Source organism: Ipomoea nil, unplaced genomic scaffold (genome assembly GCF_001879475.1).
Source record: "Ipomoea nil cultivar Tokyo-kokei standard unplaced genomic scaffold, Asagao_1.1 scaffold2701, whole genome shotgun sequence".
NCBI classification, from domain to species: Eukaryota; Viridiplantae; Streptophyta; class Magnoliopsida; order Solanales; family Convolvulaceae; genus Ipomoea; species Ipomoea nil.
The window spans coordinates 191,307-214,551 of NW_017619129.1; the positions used below are offsets into that span (position 1 = coordinate 191,307).

The window sequence follows — 23,245 nt, forward strand, 5'->3', positions numbered from 1 at the left end:
CCACCTCCATCAAACGCAAACTCAGACGTCGCCCGACAAGTTTCAAATCACCGACCACCCACGTTTTCGGGAAAAGAGGATCCTGCGGTCCTGGAAGAATGGATCCGAACCCTTGACAAGATTTTTGGGGTAGTAGAATGCCCGGAGGAACGCCGCGTAGAGATAACCTCATTCTACTTCGGGCACGAGGCCGATCTCTGGTGGATCCACGAGGGACCCACTTATCAACAAGAACCGGGGTTCAATTGGGAGGACCTCAAGACACGACTACGAGAGAGATTCTATCCAACCCACGTGAAGGCATCCATGTACGAAGAGTTCCTTCATCTAAAACAAGGAACGGCCACCGTCGTAGAATACCATAAACGATTCCTCGAGCTGGCACGCTTCGCGCCAGAGCTAGTCCCCACCGAGGTAACCAAGATAGAGAGATTCGTGTCGGGCCTCAACTTCGAAGCTAGAAAGGCGCTAGTGGTAAGCAGACCTCGGACCCTCAACGAGGCTTACTCCAGTGCCGCGAATCTCTATCGGATCCAACTACTCCAACGCGGAGTTCAGGAACAAATACGAAGAAGAAACACCGGAAGTGGGGCACCGCCAGTGAAAAGAACGAGAAACGACACCGGCACAAGGACGAACAACCCGACCAACCAAAGACCGACCCTGGGAAACAACGAAGCTAATCCAAGAAGCTTCCCTTGCCCGAGATGCAACAAAAGCCATAGGGGCAAGGATTGCGCAGGCAACCCCTGGCGATGCTTCAACTGCGGAGAGGAGGGGCACAAGGCCTTCCAGTGCACTCGACCCCAAAGACCGCGCCCCGCCACCGTGGGCCAACACGGGGGCACCGGTCATCAAGGAAGTTACGGCGCTCCCGGAAAGGTATTCGTTATGAGCCACACTCAAGCCAACCTCGGAAGCGAAGAGGTCCCGGAAGATGGAAACCCAGTCCCGGAAGACGAGGACCATGCGGATCCCACAGAAGAAAATCCAGAAAACGAATTCTGTCTGAGATAAACCGTCACACCCCTTGTAACCACCCCCTCTTTTTGTCATAAAGACCACTTATTTAGCTTAGCTATTTCGAAAGTTATGCCATTAACCCAACCCTTTCCCCACTAAAGGATGAAACAAGGAAAGGGACAAAAACCATGCCATCAAGAAATGCCTAATGTCACCATTAAACATTGAACCCTAAACCTCCTATTTACAAGTCCAAGTCCCAACCACCAAGCCATGAGTGTTTCTTGAAACCATAAGGATACACTCCCTTGATAAACCCCTCTGAATCCCTAAAACCCATAAAATCCCCAAATCATAAACCCTTCTCCTTCTTCCCCAAATCACCCAAACCCCCTCTTCCCCCTCTCTCTCACGCCCCTCCTAACCTTCACCGGTCGTCCACCGTAGAAGCGCCGCAACCACGCGACGCCGCCCAACCAAACGCCGCCGCCGGCCGAAAAACGACCGCCAGCTCGCGACGCCGCATCACCACCCGAAACCGGCCACCCCACTCCACCCGGTAGACGCCCAGCTCCAGCCCGCTGCCACCACCATCCGGCATCACTCGAAGACTGCTGCTGCCCCACCTCGCCGGACCAGCATCGGAGCCAGCCGCCGCCGTCCCCTCCCTCGCGACAACACCACGCCGCCGCGCCACCGCCCCAGCCGGCCGCCTCCCGTCGCCCACGACGAACCCGGCAGCAACCCGCTGCCACGCAACACCAAAACGACACGGGGCTGCCGCCACCAGCACGCCGTCGCCTTCCCTCACCAAATCAACGCCAGAAACGCTGCTCGCCGGCGTCTCCCGTGAAAACAAGCGAAAAACCGCCGCCGGAAAACCGCCGTCGCCGCCGTGCCGGAAAAAGGAGTCGCCGGGAAACGTCACCAACAAACGATCATCACCATGCCAAAGAAACCTCTCGGAATCCGCACCCCGGAGTGGAGCAATGCCGATTACACCGTAATCGGAGGTAAAGCACTCGAACCCGACCAATTCTCTCCGGAATTGGTTGACATGCTTAGACATCAAGGGCTCTTAGACACTTACCTTGCCATCAAAGGGGATACATACCCCGACTTGGTAAAAGAATTCTACAAACACCTTGTAGCCACCAAACGAGGTGACAAGGTAGAAATCACCACCAAGGTCCGTGACAAAGAAATTGTGCTTTCCGAGGGTCGTTTGGCCAAACTCTTGAAATTGACCACCACGGGTATGTCTAGCTATGACCGGAAAGGGTGGATTGACACCCCAACTACGGGGTACAAAGACTATCTCAGGTACTTACTCGGGAAAGGGGATGGATTTACCTCGGCCACTCGACCGAACCGAAAGTGGCTATCGGCGGAGCAAAAGATATTAGTTATGATTGTAACCGATAGCCTCTTGCCCACCAATAACAAGAGCAAGGATGTGGGGAGCTTGGAGTGCACCTTTGCGTACCTCCTAAAACATAAAATTAAGTTCAACCTACCGGCCCTCATGCTAAAACACATGGAATTCTGTAAGACGAACAACCGACTTAGCCTACCCTATGGGATGATCCTAAGTTGGATCATGGAGAAAAAGGGGGTGGACCTAAGCCACACCGAGATCAAAACCGCCAATGGTATGGTTTTCAATGCCCAAAACCTTCGCCGCAACGACATCTACTACACCGAGGGAGGACACTATCTCACCCTCGAAGAAATTTGCCAAAAACCCGAGGAGGAACGTAGGGAATTGGTTGATCGATTGGACATCTCCAACAAAAAGCTCAAGCGAGCCATGCAAGATTGCGGAGGTACGGAGGGAAATGAGAGACAAGAGGAGGAAGACGGGCCTAACCCGTCAGTGCACCCACAGCCAGGAGGGAACCCGAGGGGACAAAACGAGGGTTCGGTCAACGAACGCATACTCGCTCAGCTCGACCGGCAGAATCAAATCATGGAAGAAGGGTTCTCATCCTTGATTCGCACCACACGCGCACTCGATCAAAGGGTAGCAGCGATCGAGGCCGCCTTGGGCACTCGCGGTGCATCCAGTTCCAGCGCAGGAAACCGAGGTACAACCGAAAAATTCTCTATCACAACACCATCAAAAGTTCAGCCTACCCCAAGCCAAGACAAACGTAAGGCCGCAACCCTAATCAGGAGGCCGAGCTACGAGGTGTCTAGGGGTGAAAGGATGGACTATAACACCGGGCTTCGGGGACGAAGCCCCTAGTAAGGGGGGGAGAGTGTAACACCCCGTGTTACGGCCCCTAAAACCATTTAATTAATTAATCAATAGCCCAAGAGAAAGAATAAATCATAATGATTAATTAGGGAAAAAGGCCCACCATAGTCCATGGGCCCTCATATATAAACCCAACCCCTAAACCCAATCCTTAGTTCCAAAAGGAATAGAATTAGCGAGCCTATAATATTAGTTCCTAATTAGGACTCCTAAATATATAAATAGGGGACTTAGGAGGCACCTAGAACTTCCCACAAAAATAACGCCCCACCACCCCAAAAGAGCTCCAAGAATCCCCTTAGGAGAAATCAAGAAAGCAAGGAAGCTTAAAGAAAGATCCTTCATAGCCAAGGAATTAATTAAGGCTAAGAGGTAACCCATGTCTCAACAAAAGCTATTTTCATAGTTATAATTCCCCCTTAGGGTTTCCCCATATTATTGTATATTGGCGAGTTATGATGATTATTATTGGTAATTGATGTGATGATCCCATGGGGGATCTTAATGATCTTGATATTGGGAGATTCTTGATAACTATGGTGTTCTTGTTAATTATATGGAGTTCTTGATGATTATGTGTCGTTCTTGATAATTGTGTGATGCTCTTGATGTTTATGTGTTATTCTTACCGAATCTTGCAATTAGAAGACGAACCGTATTCTTGTTGATATAAAAGTGATTAGAACCCTAGGCTGTATCGTATGATCTTATTCTAGGATTATCGGGTGGGGAAATCGCATGTTTGGGTGTTGATTATATTTAGAAAGGCATGATAGGTTATGTGCCGTTCGTTTCTTGTAATTGATTCGTTAATTGTCTACGTGTTGTCGTTAATTGCGTTGTAAAGTGTCTAAGCATGGTTTCGGGTTCCACAACGGTTCCCGGGGCGTAAAGTGTGTGAAAAGAGTCAGTGGGGCGTAGGGGACCCGCCACCTACCCACGGCCGTGAAGCACCGCCCGGCAGCGGGTGGCCGGCGGGCGGGCAGCTGCCCGCCGGCGACCCGCTGCCCGGAACAGTATTCTCCGGCGGGCAGCCGGCGAGTGGCCCCCACCCACCGGCTACCCGCTGGAAATATCCCACCTTGGGATCCCGGCTTCCCCGTTTGATGTTCCCCCGTTCCCCGTGGTGTCCCAACGGACTCCGTTTATCGTGCCTATGTCTAGTTTGATGTTTCGGGTACCGTTCGTAGGTTTATGAGTCTATCATATTCCATGCTAGTTGAATTGGTATCCCGTTGACCTAGGTGGAAGGAGTATGAACCCCTTAGGACTATTCTTAGTATGTGACGGATCACGCATAGGTTTTGTTATGCGCTTTCTCCCCCTTCCCAATGTGTAATATGGGTTGCATGTGCTTGTTATGTGTTACGTGTGTGTGTTACCCCAATTCGGTTGCGATCGGATTGGTTATCCTGAGCTGCGGTTCAGAAGCTGGCTGCGGTCAGATTGATACTCTTGGGCTGCGGTCCACCGTTTGGTTGCGATCAAACGTTTCTATACGAGCTGCGGTTCGTCCTTTTTCCTGGCTGCGGTCAGATGACATTCTCTTGGGCTGCGGTCCACTGTTTGGTTGCGATCAAACACTATGATGAGCTGCGGTTCATCGGTCGGTTGCGATCGACCCCTCCGTGTGGCGATACGGGGCAGGGTGCTGCGGGGACGTGTCAGAGCTATATGCGCTGACCCTCATGTATGGGCATGCGATTGGTCCTGTGGCGCCAACAAAGTGTGTTACGTGCTGTGACATGGACGAGTTGTGATTACGAGCGTCTTGGGGGATGTGACTATGGGATTTATATCGGGGATTGTTCATGTTGGGTTATGATCATTGTTTATGCTTTGCCTTATCTGCCTTATCTGTTGTAAACTGCATATGCTTGTTATAACTGTGCTTGTGTCTGGCCTTATCTGTCGAGTCATTCCCGGTTTTAAAGCTAGTGTTCGTAGGATATATCTTCATGCTCAAAATGGTTTTCGTATATCTATATATATCTCTATATGTATTGTATTTCAACGCGTTGGAGTGGGTTACCAGCATCTCTCGCTGAACAGATATATTTGGCTTTCTGGCACAGAGGACTAGAGCACTGGAGCGCGCTAGAACTGGAGCGTAGAAGTAGAGTAGTTTCCCTTTCGGCCTGCGTGCCATATTATGCATTGCGTTTCAATGGAAATTAGTTAGACAGCCTGTGCACCTGGGTTCTCTAGCTCAGGTGTGGCATAGCACCCCATACACTTACGATATACTTTGGGATGTAATGAGATATTACCTTTATTATATAAGTTTAAAATGTCTTGAAAATCTGGGGTGTTACAGAGGCCGCCGCGAGGAATGGCCTAGACCGCCTAACCGGCCGGTTCGGCAAATTTTTTTTTTTTTTTTGAAAATGTCGAAAAAGTTTTGACTCGGTTGTCTGATTTGGTCAAATTTTTTTTTCAAATCGCGTATTTTTTCGATATCTATACACCGCAAACAGCCAAAGGCGGTTTGGTCCACTAATTTCTCAAAAAAATGCCTCTTTAGTTCTTAATTTTAGTTTTTTATGTATTTAGATGGTTTAAACAATATTTTGAAAAATTTTACAACCACTTTCGTAAATAGTTTCTAAGAAACAACTATGGAAACCTTATGTTTTATTACTAAATTTAAAAAATTTTAATTTTTAATTTTATTAAAAAAAAAACTATAATAATAAATAAAAAAATCAATGTTTTATGCAGCATTGGTGGTGAGTATTCCCGCCTGTCACGCGGGTGACCTGGGTTCGATCCCCGGCAACAGCGTTTTTTTTTAGCTCTTCAAAGGAAAAATTAAAAAGCTTAATATTGTAAAAAATCAATCCGACCTGCCGGATTCGAACCAGCGAACTAAGGATTTCCAACTTAGATTAATCAAACTACAGTCCTCCGCTCTACCAACTAAGCTAAGGTCGGAGCTATTAACTATATTTTTGTCCATATTGCACTCTTTTATGCCACATCGCACAATCCGACATGGCAGTTCGAATGCCACGTAGAAAAAAACTTAACGGAAAAAATTACGGTGTTAATGTTGTCCTTAATTGTTCTAAATCTTAAAGTACCGGGACTATATTACACAAAATAAATGTACAATAACTTAATTGAACAAAACGCGACAGTACAGGGACTAAACAGGTACTTTGTCCGACTATGAAATGTTAGTTTCAGTTGCAATTAGATCGCCACACGAACCATGGTGCCACATTTGATTGGACTTACTAAAATAGAAATTTGTGACTGTCCTGTTCTGCCGTGCGAGTCGTTGTAGTATAGTGGTGAGTATCCCTGCTTGTCACGCGGGAGACCCGGGTTTCATCCCCGGCAATGGCGTCTTTTTTTTTTTTTTTTTTTTTTTTTTTTTTTTTTAGCTCTTCAAAGGAAAAATTAAAAAGCTTAATATTTTAGAACATCAATCCAACCTGCCGGAATCAAACCAGCGACCTAAGGATTTCCAATTTAGATTAGTCCAACTACAGTCCACCACTCTACCCACTGAGCTAAGGTCAGAGCTGTTAACATTATTTTGGTCCGATTTATACTCTTTTATGCCATATCGCACAATCTGACATGGCAGTTCGAATGCCGCGTGGACAAACTTAAAGGAAAAAATTATCGGTGTTAATATTGTCCTTAATTGTTCAAAATCTTAAAGTTAATGGACTAAATTACACGAAATAAAGGTACAATGTCTAAATTGAACACAACGCTACACTACGGGGACCTAATAGGTACTTTGTCCGACTATGAAATGCTAGTTTCAGTTGCAATTACATGGCCACACGCACCATGGTGTAACATTGGATTGGGTTTACTTAAATAGTAATATGTGACTGTCATGTTCTGCCGCGCGAGTCGTTGTAGTATAGTGGTGAACAGTGCTGCAAAAATCACGCCTCGGCGCTTGGCGGGGGGAGGCCGCCGCGAGGAATGGCCTAGACCGCCTAACCGGCCGGTTCGGCGAATTTTTATTTTTTATTTTGAAAATGTCGAAAAAGTTTTGGAAGCCATAACTTTTGACTCGGTTGTCTGATTTGGTCAAATTTTTTTTTCAAATCGCGTATTTTTTCGAGATCTATACACCAAAAATAGCCAAAGGCGATTTGGTCCACTAATTTCTCAAAAAAATGCCTCTTTAGTTCTTAATTTTAGTTTTTTATGTATTTAGATGGTTTAAACAATATTTTGAACAATTTTACAACCACTTTCGTAAATAGTTTCTAAGAAACAACTATGGAAACCTTATGTTTTATTACTAAATTTAAAAAATTTTAATTTTGAATTTTATTAAAAAAAAACTATAATAATTAATAAAAAAATCGGCGCCTAGGCGTCCCCTAACCGCCTAAGGGGCGCCTAACGTTTTATGCAGCATTGGTGGTGAGTATTCCCGCCTGTCACGCGGGAGACCTGGGTTCGATCCCCGGCAATAGCGTTTTTTTTTAGCTCTTCAAAGGAAATATTAAAAAGCTTAATATTGTAAAAAATCAATCCGACCTGCCGGATTCAAACCATCGACCTAAGGATTTCCAACTTAGATTAATCAAACTACAGTCCTCCGCTCTACCAACTAAGCTAAGGTCGGAGCTATTAACTATATTTTTGTCCATATTGCACTCTTTTATGCCACATCGCACAATCCGACCTGGCAGTTCGAATGCCACGTAAAAAAAAACTTAACGGAAAAAATTACGGTGTTAATGTTGTCCTTAATTGTTCTAAATCTTAAAGTACCGGGACTATATTACACAAAATAAATGTACAATAATTAAATTGAACAAAATGCTACAGTACAGGGACTAAACAGGTACTTTGTCCAACTATGAAATGTTAGTTTCAGTTGCAATTAGATCGCACACGAACCATGGTGCCACATTTGATTGGACTTACTAAAATAGAAATTTGTGACTGTCTTGTTCTGCCGTGCGAGTCGTTGTAGTATAGTGGTGAGTATCCCTGCTTGTCACGCGGGAGACCCGGGTTTGATCCCCGGCAATGGCGTCTTTTTTTTTTTTTTTTTTTTTTTTTTTAGCTCTTCAAAGGAAAAATTAAAAAGCTTAATATATTAGAACATCAATCCAACCTGACGGAATCAAACCAGCGACCTAAGGATTTCCAATTTAGATTAGTCCAACTACAGTCCACCACTCTACCCACTGAGCTAAGGTCAGAGCTGTTAACATTATTTTGGTCCGATTTATACTCTTTTATGCCATATCGCACAATCTGACATGGCAGTTCGAATGCCGCGTGGACAAACTTAAAGGAAAAAATTATCGGTGTTAATATTGTCCTTAATTGTTCAAAATCTTAAAGTTAATGGACTAAATTACACGAAATAAAGGTACAATGACTAAATTGAACAAAACGCTACACTACGGGGACCTAATAGGTACTTTGTCCGACTATGAAATGCTAGTTTCAGTTGCAATTACATGGCCACACGCACCATGGTGTCACATTGGATTGGGTTTACTTAAATAGTAATATGTGATTGTCCTGTTCTGCCGCGCGAGTCGTTGTAGTATAGTGGTGAACAGTGCTGCAAAAATCACGCCTCGGCGCTTCGCGGGGGGAGGCCGCCGCGAGGAATGGCCTAGACCGCCAAACCGGCCGGTTCGGCGAATTTTTATTTTTTATTTTGAAAATGTCGAAAAAGTTTTGGAAGCCATAACTTTTGACTCGGTTGTCTGATTTGGTCAAATTTTTTTTTCAAATCGCGTATTTTTTCGAGATCTATACACCACAAACAGCCAAAGGCGATTTGGTCCACTAATTTCTCAAAAAAATGCCTCTTTAGTTCTTAATTTTAGTTTTTTATGTATTTAGATGGTTTAAACAATATTTTGAACAATTTTACAACCACTTTCGTAAATAGTTTCTAAGAAACAAGTATGGAAACCTTATGTTTTATTACTAAATTTAAAAAATTTTAATTTTTAATTTTATTAAAAAAAAAAACTATAATAATAAATAAAAAAATCGGCGCCTAGGCGTCCCCTAACCGCCTAGGGGGCGCCTAACGTTTTATGCAGCATTGGTGGTGAGTATTCCCGCCTGTCACGCGGGAGACCTGGGTTTGATCCCCGGCAATAGCGTTTTTTTTTAGCTCTTCAAAGGAAAAATTAAAAAGCTTAATATTGTAAAAAATCAATCCAACCTGCCGGATTCGAACCAGCGACCTAAGGATTTCCAACTTAGATTAATCAAACTACAATCCTCCGCTCTACCAACTAAGCTAAGGTCGGAGCTATTAACTATATTTTTGTCCATATTGCACTCTTTTATGCCACATCGCACAATCCGACCTGGCAATTCGAATGCCACGTAAAAAAAAACTTAACGGAAAAAATTACGGTGTTAATGTTGTCCTTAATTGTTCTAAATCTTAAAGTACCGGGACTATATTACACAAAATAAATGTACAATAACTAAATTGAACAAAACGCTACAGTACAGGGACTAAACAGGTACTTTGTCCGACTATGAAATGTTAGTTTCAGTTGCAATTAGATCGCCACACGAACCATGGTGCCACATTTGATTGGACTTACTAAAATAGAAATTTGTGACTGTCCTATTCTGTCGTGCGAGTCGTTGTAGTATAGTGGTGAGTATCCCTACTTGTCACGCGGGAGACTCGGGTTTGATCCCCGGCAATGGTGTCTTTTTTTTTTTTTTTTTTTTTTTTTTTTTTTTTTTTTTTTTTAACTCTTCAAAGGAAAAATTAAAAAGCTTAATATATTAGAACATCAATCCAACCTGCCGGAATTAAACCAGCGACCTAAGGATTTCCAATTTAGATTAGTCCAACTACAGTCCACCACTCTACCCACTGAGCTAAGGTCAGAGCTGTTAACATTATTTTGGTCCGATTTATACTCTTTTATGCCATATCGCACAATCTGACATGGCAGTTCGAATGCCGCGTGGACAAACTTAAAGGAAAAAATTATCGGTGTTAATATTGTCCTTAATTGTTCAAAATCTTAAAGTTAATGGACTAAATTACACGAAATAAAGGTACAATGACTAAATTGAACAAAACGCTACACTACGGGGACCTAATAGGTACTTTGTCCGACTATGAAATGCTAGTTTCAGTTGCAATTACATGGCCACACGCACCATGGTGTCACATTGGATTGGGTTTACTTAAATAGTAATATGTGACTGTCCTGTTCTGCCGCGCGAGTCGTTGTAGTATAGTGGTGAACAGTGCTGCAAAAATCACGCCTCGGCGCTTGGCGGGGGGAGGCCACCGCGAGGAATGGCCTAGACCGCCTAACCGGCCGGTTCGGCGAATTTTTATTTTTTATTTTGAAAATGTCGAAAAAGTTTTGGAAGCCATAACTTTTGACTCGGTTGTCTGATTTGGTCAAATTTTTTTTTCAAATCGCGTATTTTTTCGAGATCTATACACCAAAAATAGCCAAAGGCGATTTGGTCCACTAATTTCTCAAAAAAATGCCTCTTTAGTTCTTAATTTTAGTTTTTTATGTATTTAGATGGTTTAAACAATATTTTGAACAATTTTACAACCACTTTCGTAAATAGTTTCTAAGAAACAACTATGGAAACCTTATGTTTTATTACAAAATTTAAAAAATTTTAATTTTTATATTTATTAAAAAAAAAAACTATAATAATAAATAAAAAAATCGGCGCCTAGGCGTCCCCTAACCGCCTAGGGGGCGCCTAACGTTTTATGCAGCATAGGTGGTGAGTATTCCCGCCTGTCACGCGGGAGACCTGGGTTCGATCCCCGGCAACAGCGTTTTTTTTTAGCTCTTCAAAGGAAAAATTAAAAAGCTTAATATTGTAAAAAATCAATTCAACCTGCCGGATTCGAACCAGCAACCTAAGGATTTCCAACTTAAATTAATCAAACTACAGTCCTCCGCTTTACCAACTAAGCTAAGGTCGGAGCTATTAACTATATTTTTGTCCATATTGCACTCTTTTATGCCACATCGCACAATCCGACATGGCAGTTCGAATGCCATGTAGAAAAAAACTTAACGGAAAAAATTACGGTGTTAATGTTGTCCTTAATTGTTCTAAATCTTAAAGTACCGGGACTATATTACACAAAATAAATGTACAATAACTAAATTGAACAAAACGCTACAGTACAGGGACTAAACAGGTACTTTGTCCGACTATGAAATGTTAGTTTCAGTTGCAATTAGATCGCCACACGAACCATGGTGCCACATTTGATTGGACTTACTTAAATAGAAATTTGTGACTGTCCTGTTCTGCCGTGCGAGTCGTTGTAGTATAGTGGTGAGTATCCCCGCTTGTCACGTGGGAGACCCGGGTTCGATCTCCGGCAATAGCGTCTTTTTTTTTTTTTTTAGCTCTTCATAGGAAAAATTAAAAAGCTTAATATATTAGAACATCAATCCAACCTGCCGGAATCAAACCAGCGACCTAAGGATTTCCAATTTAGATTAGTCCAACTATAGTCCACCACTCTACCCACTGAGCTAAGGTCAGAGCTGTTAACATTATTTTGGTCCGATATATACTCTTTTATGCCATATCGCACAATCTGACATGGCAGTTCGAATGCCGCGTGGACAAACTTAAAGGAAAAAATTATCGGTGTTAATATTGTCCTTAATTGTTCAAAATCTTAAAGTTAATGGACTAAATTACACGAAATAAAGGTACAATGACTAAATTGAACAAAACGCTACACTATGGGGACCTAATAGGTACTTTGTCCGACTATGAAATGCTAGTTTCAGTTGCAATTACATGGCCACACGCCCCATGGTGTCACATTGGATTGGGTTTACTTAAATAGTAATATGTGAATGTCCAGTTCTGCCGCGCGAGTCGTTGTAGTATAGTGGTGAACAGTGCTGCAAAAATCACGCCTCGGCGCTTGGCGGGGGGAGGCCGCCGCGAGGAATGGCCTAGACCGCCTAACCGGCCGGTTCGGCAAATTTTTATTTTTTATTTTGAAAATGTCGAAAAAGTTTTGGAAGCCATAACTTTTGACTCGGTTGTCTGATTTGGTCAAATTTTTTTTTTCAAATCGCGTATTTTTTCGAGATCTATACACCACAAACAGCCAAAGGCGATTTGGTCCACTAATTTCTCAAAAAAATGCCTCTTTAGTTCTTAATTTTAGTTTTTTATGTATTTAGATGGTTTAAACAATATTTTGAACAATTTTACAACCACTTTCGTAAATAGTTTCTAAGAAATAATTATGGAATCCTTATGTTTTATTACTAAATGTAAAAAATTTTAATTTTTAATTTTATTAAAAATAAAAAAAATTAAAAAAAAAATCGGCGCCTAGGCGCCCCCTAGCGCCTAGGGGGCGCCTAACGTTTTATGCAGCATTGGTGGTGAGTATTCCCGCCTGTCACGCGGGAGACCTGGGTTCGATCCCCGGCAACAGCGTTTTTTTTTTAGCTCTTCAAAGGAAAAATTAAAAAGCTTAATATTGTAAAAAATCAATCCGGCCTGCCGGATTCAAACCAGCGACCTTAGGATTTCCAATATAGATTAATCCAACTACAGTCCACCACTCTACCAACTGAGCTAAGATCGGAGCTGTTAACAATATTTTTGTCCGGTTTATACTCTTTTATGCCATATCGCACAATCTAAAATGGCAGTTCGAGTGCCGCGTGGACAAACTTAACGGAAAAAATAATCGGTGTTAATATTGTCCTTAATTGATCAAAATCTTAAAGTAAATGGACTAAATTACACGAAATAAAGGTACAATGACTAAATTGAACAAAACGCGACACTACGGGGACCTAACAGGTACTTTGTCCGACTATGAAATGCTAGTTTCAGTTGCAATTACATGGCCACACGCACCATGGTGTCACATTGGATTGGGTTTACTTAAATAGTAATATGTGACTGTCCTGTTCTGCCGCGCGAGTCGTTGTAGTATAGTGGTGAGCAGTGCTGCAAAAATCGCACCTAGGCGCAGGGCGGGGGGATGCCGCCGCGAGGAATGGCCTAGACCGCCTAACCGGCCGGTTCGGCGAATTTTTTTTTTTTTTTGGAAAATGTCGAAAAAGTTTTGGAAGGCATAACTTTTGACTCGGTTGTCTGATTTGGTCAAATTTTTTTTTCAAATCGTGTATTTTTTCGATATCTATACACCGCAAACAGCCAAAGGCGGTTTGGTCTAGGATTTCTCAAAAAAAAAAATGCCGCTTTAGTTCTTAATTTTAGTTTTTTTATGTATTTAGATGGTTTAAACAATATTTTGAACAATTTTACAACCTCTTTCCTAAATAGTTTCTAAGAAACAATTATGGAAACCTTATGTTTTATTACTAAATTTAAAAAATTTTTATTTTTAATTTTATTAAAAATAAAAAAAAAACTATAATAATAAATAAAAAAATCGGCGCCTAGGCGCCCCCTAGCCGCTTAGGGGGCGCCTAACGTTTTATGCAGCATTGGTGGTGAGTATTCCCGCCTGTCACGCGGGAGACCTGGGTTCGATCCCCGGCAACAGCGTTTTTTTTTAGCTCTTCAAAGGAAAAATTAAAAAGCTTAATATTGTAAAAAATCAATCCGACCTGCCGGATTTAAACCAGCGACCTAAGGATTTCCAACTTAGATTAATCAAACTACAGTCCTCCGCTCTACCAACTGAGCTAAGGTCGGAGCTATTAACTATATTTTTGTCCGTATTGCACTCTTTTATGCCACCTCGCACAATCCGACATGGCAGTTCGAATGCCACGTAGAAAAAAACTTAACGGAAAAAATTACGGTGTTAATGTTGTCCTTAATTGTTCTAAATCATAAAGTACCGGGACTAGATTACACAAAATAAAGGTACAATAACTAAATTGAACAAAACAATACAGTACAGGGACTAAACAGGTACTTTGTCCGACTATGAAATGTTAGTTTCAGTTGCAATTAGATCGCCACACGAACCATGGTGCCACATTTGATTGGGTTTACATAAATAGTAATTTGTGACTGTCTTGTTCTGCTGTGCGAGTCGTTATAGTATAGTGGTGAGTATCCCCGCCTGTCACGCGGGAGACCCGGGTTCGATCCCCGGCAACGGCATCTTTTTATTATTATTTTTTATTTTAGCTCTTCAAAGGAAAAATTAAAAAGCATAATATTGTAGAACATCAATCCAACATGCCGGAATCAAACCAGCGACCTAAGGATTTCCAATTTAGATTAGTCTAACTACAGTCCACCACTCACCAACTGAGTTAAGGTCAGAGATGTTAACATTATTTTGGTCGGATTTATGCTCTTTTATGCCATATCGCACAATCTGACATGGCAGTTCGAATGCCGCGAGGACAAACTTAACGGAAAAAATTATCGGTGTTAATATTGTCCTTAATTGTTCAAAATCTTAAAGTAAATGGAATAAATAACACAAAATAAAGGTACAATGACTAAATTGAACAAAATGCTACACTACAGGGACCTAACAGGTACTTTGTCCGACTATGAAATGCTAGTTTCAGTTGCAATTACATGGCCACACGCACCATGGTGTCACATTGGATTGGGTTTACTTAAATAGTAATATGTGACTGTCCGGTTCTGCCGCGCGAGTCGTTGTAGTATAGTGGTGAGCAGTGCTGCAAAAATCGCGCCTAGGCGCTGGGCGGGGGGTGGCCGCCGCGAGGAATGGCCTAGACCGCCTAACCGGCTGGCTCGGCGAATTTTTTTTTTTTTTTTGAAAATGTCGAAAAAGTTTTTGAAGGCATAACTTTTGACTCGGTTGTCTGATTTGGTCAAATTTTTTTTTCAAATCGTGTATTTTTTCGAGATCTATACACCGCAAACAGCCAATGGCGGTTTGGTCCACTAATTTCTCAAAAAAAATGCCACTTTACTTCTTAATTTTAGTTTTTTATGTATTTAGATGGTTTAAACATTGAACAATTTTACAACCACTTTCATAAATAGTTTCTAAGAAACAACTATGGAAACCTTATGTTTTATTACTAAATTAAAAAAAATTAATTTTTAATTTTATTAAAAATAAAAAATAAATAAATAAATAAATAAATAAATAAATAAATCAATAAATCGGCGCCTAGGGGGCGCCTAACGTTTTCTGCAGCATTGGTGGTGAGTATTCCCGCCTGTCACGCGTGAGACCGGGGTTCGATCCCCGGCAACAGCGTTTTTTTTAGCTCTTCAAAGGAAAAATTAAAAAGCTTAATATTGTAAAAAATCAATCCGACCTGCCGGATTTGAACCAGCGACCTAAGGATTTCCAATTTAGATTAATCAAACTACAGTCCTCCGCTCTACCAACTGAGCTAAGGTCGGAGCTATTAACTATATTTTTGTCCATATTGTACTCTTTTATGCCACATCGCACAATCCGACATGGCAGTTCGAATGCCACGTAGAAAAAAACATTACGGAAAAAATTTATCGGTGTTAATGTTGTCCTTAAGTGTTCTAAACCATAAAGTACCGGGACTAGATTACAGAAAATAAAGGTACAATAACTAAATTGAACAAAACAATACAGTACAGGAACTAAACAGGTACTTTGTCCGACTATGAAATGTTAATTTCAGTTGCAATTCGATCGCCACACGAACCATGGTGCCACATTTGATTGGGTTTACTTAAATAGTAATTTGTGACTGTCTTGTTTTGCTGTGCGAGTCGTTATAGTATAGTGGTGAGTATCCCTGCCTGTCACGCGGGAGACCCGGGTTTGATCCCCGGCAACGGCGTCCTTTTATTATTTTTTTTTTTTAGCTCTTCAAAGGAAAAATTAAAAAGCATAATATTGTAGAACATCAATCCAACCTGCCGGAATCAAACCAGCGACCTAAGGATTTCCAATTTAGATTAGTCTAACTACAGTCCACCACTCACCAACTGAGTTAAGGTCAGATCTGTTAACATTATTTTGGTCGGATTTATACTCTTTTATGCCATATCGCACAATCTGACATGGCAGTTCGAATGCCGCGAGGACAAACTTAACGGAAAAAATTATCGGTGTTAATATTGTCCTTAATTGTTCAAAATCTTAAAGTAAATGGAATAAATAACACGAAATAAAGGTACAATGACTAAATTGAACAAAATGCTAAACTTCGGGGACCTAACAGGTACTTTGTCCGACTATGAAATGCTAGTTTCAGTTGCAATTACATGGCCACACGCACCATGGTGTCACATTGGATTGGGTTTACTTAAATAGTAATATGTGACTGTACTGTTCTGCCGCGCGAGTCGTTGTAGTATAGTGGTGAGCAGTGCCGCAAAAATCGCACCTAGGTGCTGGGGGGGAGGCCGCCGCGAGGAATGGCCTAGACCGCCTAACCGGCCGGTTCGGCGATTTTTTTTTTTTTTTTTTTTTTTTGAAAATGTCGAAAAAGTTTTGGAAGGAATAACTTTTTTTTCAAATCGCGTATTTTTTCGAGATCTATACACCGCAAACAGCCAAAGGCGGTTTGGTCCACTAATTTCTCAAAAAATTGCCTTTTTAGTTCTTAATTTTAGTTTTTTATGTATTTAGATGGTTTAAACAATATTTTGAACAATTTTAAAACCACTTTCGTAAATAGTTTCTATGAAATAACTATGGAAACCTTATGTTTTATTACTAAATTTAAAAAATTTTATTTTTTAATTTTATTAAAAATAAAAAAAATTAAAATAAATAAATAAAAAAATCGGCGCCTAACATTTTATGCAGCATTGGTGGTGAGTATTCCCGCCTGTCACGCGAGAGACTTGGGTTCGATCCCCGGCAACAGCGTTTTTTTTTTAGCTCTTCAAAGGAAAAATTAAAAAGCTTAACATTGTAAAAATTCAATCCGACCTGCCGGATTTGAACCAGCGACCTAAGGATTTCCTATTTAGATTAATCAAACTACAGTCCTCCGCTCTACCAACTGAGCTAAGGTCGGAGCTATTAACTATATTTTTGTCCATATTGTACTCTTTTATGCCACATCGCACAATCCGACATGGCAGTTCGAATGCCACGTAGAAAAAAACATTACGGAAAAAATTTATCGGTGTTAATGTTGTCCTTAAGTGTTCTAAACCATAAAGTACCGGGACTAGATTACAGAAAATAAAGGTACAATAACTAAATTGAACAAAACAATACAGTACAGGAACTAAACAGGTACTTTGTCCGACTATGAAATGTTAATTTCAGTTGCAATTCGATCGCCACACGAACCATGGTGCCACATTTGATTGGGTTTACTTAAATAGTAATTTGTGACTGTCTTGTTTTGCTGTGCGAGTCGTTATAGTATAGTGGTGAGTATCCCTGCCTGTCACGCGGGAGACCCGGGTTTGATCCCCGGCAACGGCGTCCTTTTATTATTTTTTTTTTTTAGCTCTTCAAAGGAAAAATTAAAAAGCATAATATTGTAGAACATCAATCCAACCTGCCGGAATCAAACCAGCGACCTAAGGATTTCCAATTTAGATTAGTCTAACTACAGTCCACCACTCACCAACTGAGTTAAGGTCAGATCTGTTAACATTATTTTGGTCGGATTTATACTCTTTTATGCCATATCGCACAATCTGACATGGCAGTTCGAATGCCGCGAGGACAAACTTAACGGAAAAAATTATCGGTGTTAATATTGTCCTTAATTGTTCAAAATCTTAAAGTAAATGGAATAAATAACACGAAATAAAGGTACAATGACTAAATTGAACAAAATGCTACACTTCGGGGACCTAACAGGTACTTTGTCCGACTATGAAATGCTAGTTTCAGTTGCAATTACATGGCCACACGCACCATGGTGTCACATTGGATTGGGTTTACTTAAATAGTAATATGTGACTGTACTGTTCTGCCGCGCGAGTCGTTGTAGTATAGTGGTGAGCAGTGCCGCAAAAATCGCACCTAGGTGCTGGGGGGGGAGGCCGCCGCGAGGAATGGCCTAGACCGCCTAACCGGCCGGTTCGGCGATTTTTTTTTTTTTTTTTTTTTTTTGAAAATGTCGAAAAAGTTTTGGAAGGAATAACTTTTTTTTCAAATCGCGTATTTTTTCGAGATCTATACACCGCAAACAGCCAAAGGCGGTTTGGTCCACTAATTTCTCAAAAAATTGCCTTTTTAGTTCTTAATTTTAGTTTTTTATGTATTTAGATGGTTTAAACAATATTTTGAACAATTTTAAAACCACTTTCGTAAATAGTTTCTATGAAATAACTATGGAAACCTTATGTTTTATTACTAAATTTAAAAAATTTTAATTTTTAATTTTATTAAAAATAAAAAAAATTAAAATAAATAAATAAAAAAATCGGCGCCTAACATTTTATGCAGCATTGGTGGTGAGTATTCCTGCCTGTCACGCGAGAGACTTGGGTTCGATCCCCGGCAACAGCGTTTTTTTTTTAGCTGTTCAAAGGAAAAATTAAAAAGCTTAACATTGTAAAAATTCAATCCGACCTGCCAGATTTGAACCAGCGACCTAAGGATTTCCAATTTAGATTAATCAAACTACAGTCCTCCGCTCTACCAACTGAGCTAAGGTCGGAGCTATTAACTATATTTTTGTCCGTATTGTACTCTTTTATGCCACATCGCAAAAATATAACAGTGTTAATGTTGTCCTTAATTGTTCTAAATCTTAAAGTACCGGGACTAGATTACACAAAATAAAGGTACAATAACTAAATTGAACAAAACAATACAGTACAGGGACTAAACACGTACTTTGTCCGACTATGAAATGTTAGTTTCAGTTGCAATTAGATCGCCACACGAACCATGGTGCCACATTTGATTGGGTTTACTTAAATAGTAATTTGTGACTGTCTTGTTCTGCCGTGCGAGTCGTTATAGTATAGTGGTGAGTATCCCCGCCTATCACGCGGGAGACCTGGGTTTGATCCCTGGCAATGGCGTTTTTTTTTTTTTTTTTTTTTTTTTTTTTTTAAGCTCTTCAAAGGAAAAATTAAAAAGCTTAATATTGTAGAACATCAATCCAACCTGCCGGAATCAAACCAGCGACCTAAGAATTTCCAATTTAGATTAGTCCAACTACAATCCACCACTCACCAACTGAGTTAAGGTCAAAGCTGTTAAGATTATTTTGGTCGGATTTATACTCTTTTATGCCATATCGCACAATCTGACATGGCAGTTCGAATGCCGCGAGGACAAACTTAAAGGAAAAAATTATCGGTGTTAATATTTTCCTTAATTGTTCAAAATCTTAAAGTAAATGGACTAAATTACACGAAATAAAGGTACAATGACTAAATTGAACAAAATGCTACACTACGGGGACCTAACAGGTACTTTGTCCGACTATAAAATGCTAGTTTCAGTTGCAATTACATGGCCACACGCACCATGGTGTCACATTGGATTGGGTTTACTTAAATAGTAATATGTGACTGTCCTGTTCTGCCGCGCGAGTCGTTGTAGTATAGTGGTGAGTAGTGCCGCAATAATTGCGCCTAGGTGCTGGGTGGGGGGAGGCCGCCGCGAGGAATGGCCTAGACCGCCTAACCGGCCGGTTCGGCGAATTTTTTTTTTTGAAAATGTCGTAAAAGTTTTGGAAGGAATAACTTTTGACTCGGTTGTCTGATTTGGTCAATTTTTTTTTTCAAATCACGTATTTTTTCGAGATCTATACACCGCAAACAGCCAAAGGCGGTTTGGTCCACTAATTTCTCAAAAAAATGCCTCTTTAGTTCTAAATTTTAGTTTTTTATGTATTTAGATGGTTTATACAATATTTTGAACAATTTTACAACCACTTTCGAAAATAGTTTCTAAGAAACAACTATGGAAACCTTATGTTTTATTACTAAATTTAAAAAATTTTAATTTTTCATTTTATTAAAAATAAAAAAAAACTAAAAAAATATATATAAAAATCGGCGCCTAAGCGCCCGCTAGCCGCCTAAGGGGCGCCTAACGTTTTATGCAGCATTGGTGGCGAGTATTCCCGCCTGTCACGCGGGAGACCTGGGTTCGATCCCCGGCAACATCGTTTTTTTTAGCTCTTCAAAGGAAAAATTAAAAAGCTTAATATTGTATAAAATCAATCCGACCTGTCGGATTCAAACCAGCGACCTAAGGATTTCCAATTTAGATTAGTCCAACTACAGTCTACCACTCTACCAACTGAGCTAAGGTCAAAGCTATTAACATTATTTTTTGTCCGATTTATACTCTTTTATGCCATATCGCACAATCTGACATGGCAGTTCGAATGCCGCGTGGACAAACTTAACGGCAAAAATAATCGGTGTTAATATTGTCCTTAATTTTTCAAAATCTTAAAGTAAATGGAATAAATAACACGAAATAAAGGTACAATGACTAAATTGAACAAAATGCTACACTACGGGGACCTAACAGGTACTTTGTCCGACTATGAAATGCTAGTTTCGGTTGCAATTAGATGGCCACAAGCACCATGGTGTCACATTGGATTGGGTTTAGTTAATAGTAATATGTGACTGTCCAGTTCTGCCGCGCGAGTCGTTGTAGTATAGTGGTGAGCAGTGGTGCAAAAATCGCGCCTAGGCGCTGGGCGGGGGGAGGCCGCCGCGAGGAATGGCCTAGACCGCCTAACCGGCAGGTTCGGCGAATTTTTTTTTTTTTTTTTGAAAATGCCGAAAATGTTTTGGAATGCATAACTTTTGACTCGGTTGTATGATTTGGTCAAATTTTTTTTTCAAATCGCGTATTTTTTCGAGATCTATACATCGCAAACAGCCAAAGGCGGTTTGGTCCAGTAATTTCTCAAAAAAATGCCTCTTTAGTTCTTAATTTTAGTTTTTTATGTAATTAGATGGTTTAAACAATATTTTGAACAATTTTACAACCACTTCCGTAAATAGTTTCTAAGAAACAACTATGGAAACCTTATGTTTTGTTACTAAATTTAAAAAATTTTAATTTTTAATTTGATTAAAAATAAAAAAAAAACTAAAAAAAATAAATAAAAAAATCGGCGCCTAAGCACCCCCTAGCCGCCTAGGGGAGCCTAACATTTTATGCAGCATTGGTGGTGAGTATTCCCGCCTGTCACGCGGGAGACATGGGTTCGATCCCCGGCAACAGCGTTTTTTTTTAGCTCTTTAAAGGAAAAATTAGAAAGCTTAATATTGTAAAAAATAAATCCGACTTGCCGGATTCACACCAGCGACCTAAGGATTTCCAATTTAGATTAATCAAACTACAATCCTCCGCTCTACCAACTGAGCTAAGGTCGGAGCTATAAATTATATTTTTGCCCGTATTGTACTCTTTTATGCAACATCGCACAATCCGACATGGCAGTTCGAATGCCACGTAGAAAAAAACTTAACGGAAAAAAATATCGGTGTTAATGTTGTCCTTAATTGTTCAAAATCTTAAAGTACCGGGACTAGATTACACAAAATAAAGGTACAATAACTAAATTGAACAAAACGCTACAGTACAGGGACTAAACAGTTACTTTGTCCGACAATGAAATGTTAGTTTCAGTTGCAATTAGATTGCCACACGAACCATGGTGCCACATTTGATTGGGTTTACTTAAATAGTAATTTGTGACTGTCATGTTTTGTTGCGTGAGTCGTTGTAGTATAGTGGTGAGCATCCTCGCTTGTCACACGGGAGACTTGGGTTCGATCCTTGGTAACGGTGTCTTTTTTTTTTTTTTTTTTTTTAGCTCTTCAAAACAAAAATTAAAAAGCTTAATGTTGTAGAACATCAGTCCAACCTGTCGGAATCAAACCAGCGAGCTAAGGATTTCCAATTTAGATTAGTCCAACTACAGTCCACCACTCTACCAACTGAGCTAAGGTCAGAGCTGTTAACATTATTTTTGTCCGATTTATACTCTTATATGCCATATCGCACAATCTGACAAGGCAGTTCGAATGCCGCGTCGACAAACTTAACGGAAAAAATTATCGTTGTTAATATTGTCCTTAATTGTTCAAAATCTTAAAGTAAATGGACTAAATTACACGAAATAAAGGTACAATGACTAAATTGAACAAAACGCTACACTACGGGGACCTAACAGGTACTTTGTCCGACTATGAAATGCTAGTTTCAGTTGCAATTACATGGCCACACGCACCATGGTGTCACATTGGATTGGGTTTACTTAAATAGTAATATGTGACTGTCCTGTTCTGCCGCGCGAGTCGTTGTAGTATAGTGGTGAGCAGTGTTGCAAAAATCGCGCCTAGGCGCTGGGCGGTGGGAAGCCGCCGCGAGGAATGCACTAGACCGCCTAACCGGCCGGTTTGGCGATTTTTTTTTTTCTTTTGAAAATGTCGAAAAAGTTTTGGAAGGCATAACTTTTAGCTCGGTTGTATGATTTGGTCAAATTTTTTTTTCAAATCGCGTATTTTTTCGAGATCTATACACCGCAAACAGCCAAAGGCGGTTTGGTCCACTAATTTCTCAAAAAATTTCCTCTTTAGTTCTTAATTTATGTTTTTTATGTATTTAGATGGTTTAAACAATATTTTGAAAAATTTTACAACCACTTTCGTAAATAGTTTCTAAGAAATAACTGTGGAAACCTTATGTTTTATGACTAAATTTAAAAGATTTTAATTTTCAATTTTATTAAAAATAAAAAAATATTAAAAAAATAAATAAAAAAATCGCCGCCGCCTAAAGTTTTATGCAGCATTGGTGGTGAGTATTCCCGCCTGTCACGCGGGAGTCCTGGGTTCGATCCCCGGCAACAGCGTTTTTTTTTTTTAGCTCTTCAAAGGAAAAATTAAAAAGCTTAATATTGTAAAAAATAAATCCAACCTGCTGGATTCGATCCAGCAATCTAAGGATTTCCAATTTAGATTAATCAAACTACAGTCCTCCGCTCTACCAACTGAGCTAAGGTCGGAGCTATTAACTATATTTTTGTCCGTATTGTACTCTTTTATACCACATCGCACAATCCGACATGGCAGTTCGAATGCCACGTAGAAAAGAACTTAACGGAAAAAATTATCGGTGTTAATGTTGTCCTTAATTATTCTAAATCT

General features: G+C 40.5%; 10 non-coding genes across 10 annotated transcripts; 1 reads left to right on the forward strand and 9 right to left on the reverse strand.

Annotated features, from left to right (window-relative positions):
- Positions 1-6,063: 6,063 nt before the first annotated feature.
- On the reverse strand, positions 6,064-6,157 carry TRNAY-GUA. Its single transcript has 2 exons — positions 6,121-6,157; positions 6,064-6,099 (listed from the first exon to the last, which is right to left on the reverse strand). It is a non-coding gene; the product is annotated as a tRNA-Tyr (tRNA).
- A 3,238-nt stretch (positions 6,158-9,395) lies between these two features.
- TRNAY-GUA lies at positions 9,396-9,489 on the reverse strand. The gene is made up of 2 exons: positions 9,453-9,489; positions 9,396-9,431 (listed from the first exon to the last, which is right to left on the reverse strand). It is a non-coding gene; the product is annotated as a tRNA-Tyr (tRNA).
- Positions 9,490-11,074: 1,585 nt separating this feature from the next.
- TRNAY-GUA lies at positions 11,075-11,168 on the reverse strand. The gene is made up of 2 exons: positions 11,132-11,168; positions 11,075-11,110 (listed from the first exon to the last, which is right to left on the reverse strand). It is a non-coding gene; the product is annotated as a tRNA-Tyr (tRNA).
- A 481-nt stretch (positions 11,169-11,649) lies between these two features.
- Positions 11,650-11,743, reverse strand: TRNAY-AUA. The gene is made up of 2 exons: positions 11,707-11,743; positions 11,650-11,685 (listed from the first exon to the last, which is right to left on the reverse strand). It is a non-coding gene; the product is annotated as a tRNA-Tyr (tRNA).
- A 2,063-nt stretch (positions 11,744-13,806) lies between these two features.
- Positions 13,807-13,900, reverse strand: TRNAY-GUA. Its single transcript has 2 exons — positions 13,864-13,900; positions 13,807-13,842 (listed from the first exon to the last, which is right to left on the reverse strand). It is a non-coding gene; the product is annotated as a tRNA-Tyr (tRNA).
- A 345-nt stretch (positions 13,901-14,245) lies between these two features.
- Positions 14,246-14,317, forward strand: TRNAD-GUC. The gene has a single exon. It is a non-coding gene; the product is annotated as a tRNA-Asp (tRNA).
- A 1,142-nt stretch (positions 14,318-15,459) lies between these two features.
- Positions 15,460-15,553, reverse strand: TRNAY-GUA. The gene is made up of 2 exons: positions 15,517-15,553; positions 15,460-15,495 (listed from the first exon to the last, which is right to left on the reverse strand). It is a non-coding gene; the product is annotated as a tRNA-Tyr (tRNA).
- A 1,513-nt stretch (positions 15,554-17,066) lies between these two features.
- TRNAY-GUA lies at positions 17,067-17,160 on the reverse strand. Its single transcript has 2 exons — positions 17,124-17,160; positions 17,067-17,102 (listed from the first exon to the last, which is right to left on the reverse strand). It is a non-coding gene; the product is annotated as a tRNA-Tyr (tRNA).
- A 1,514-nt stretch (positions 17,161-18,674) lies between these two features.
- TRNAY-GUA lies at positions 18,675-18,768 on the reverse strand. The gene is made up of 2 exons: positions 18,732-18,768; positions 18,675-18,710 (listed from the first exon to the last, which is right to left on the reverse strand). It is a non-coding gene; the product is annotated as a tRNA-Tyr (tRNA).
- A 4,241-nt stretch (positions 18,769-23,009) lies between these two features.
- On the reverse strand, positions 23,010-23,103 carry TRNAY-GUA. Its single transcript has 2 exons — positions 23,067-23,103; positions 23,010-23,045 (listed from the first exon to the last, which is right to left on the reverse strand). It is a non-coding gene; the product is annotated as a tRNA-Tyr (tRNA).
- Between the last annotated feature and the right edge of the window lie 142 nt (positions 23,104-23,245).